Source organism: Mustela putorius, unplaced genomic scaffold (genome assembly GCF_011764305.1).
Source record: "Mustela putorius furo isolate JIRA1106 unplaced genomic scaffold, ASM1176430v1.1 tig00003834_pilon_pilon_pilon, whole genome shotgun sequence".
NCBI classification, from domain to species: domain Eukaryota; kingdom Metazoa; phylum Chordata; class Mammalia; order Carnivora; family Mustelidae; genus Mustela; species Mustela putorius.
The window spans coordinates 50,122,838-50,123,519 of NW_025421987.1; the positions used below are offsets into that span (position 1 = coordinate 50,122,838).

General features: G+C 30.9%; 1 non-coding gene across 1 annotated transcript; it reads right to left on the bottom strand.

Annotated features, from left to right (window-relative positions):
- Positions 1 to 237: 237 nt before the first annotated feature.
- On the bottom strand, positions 238 to 385 carry LOC123394554. The gene has a single exon (XR_006609322.1). It is a non-coding gene; the product is annotated as a U4 spliceosomal RNA (small nuclear RNA).
- Between the last annotated feature and the right edge of the window lie 297 nt (positions 386 to 682).

Genomic DNA, 682 nt, shown 5'->3' on the forward strand with positions numbered 1-682 from the left:
ATATTAATCTCTATATGGAGTATTAATATGTGTGTTAATGCTAACCAATTACTATCCCATTTGTTTTGTTAATTTTTCATGATAGATACACCTAAACTCAGTCATTCTCATATTTTATTATTACAATGAAGTTAAAGAACATTTCAGGGAAAATAAAAAAATTTCTACCACCCCAAATTATTTTATCCCTGTGTATTTCCTTTTTTTTTTAATTTATTTTGCCTCTAAGCTAGAAAAAAAATCTGTTTTGTAATTTCTTCCACTTCTAATTGTCTGTTCTATAGATGAAGAAAATGTATAGTCTTTTTCCAAATTATTTTTCAATTAGCAATAATCACGCCCCGGATAAACCTCATGGGCTATGATACTGCAACTGCGCAAAGCTCCAAATTATTTTTCAAATATTTAACATAGTTATATTCCTTGACTGATAGTCCCATATGTAGGTCTATAATATCAGGTGACAAGTAGAGATTAGTCAAATGTGATTTCAGAATGCTTCATGTTCCTGGTTTATCTCCTTTGTATATGCTCTAGTTACTCAACTATAAAAAGCCAGTCAAAAGGGAAATAGTGTCTAGTTGTGGCCTGGCGACCACATATAATTTGAGGAGGGTATTACCTACATTTTTGTTAACACAACTTGCATCTGTATTTATTTATGTGCCTATCTGATTCCTGA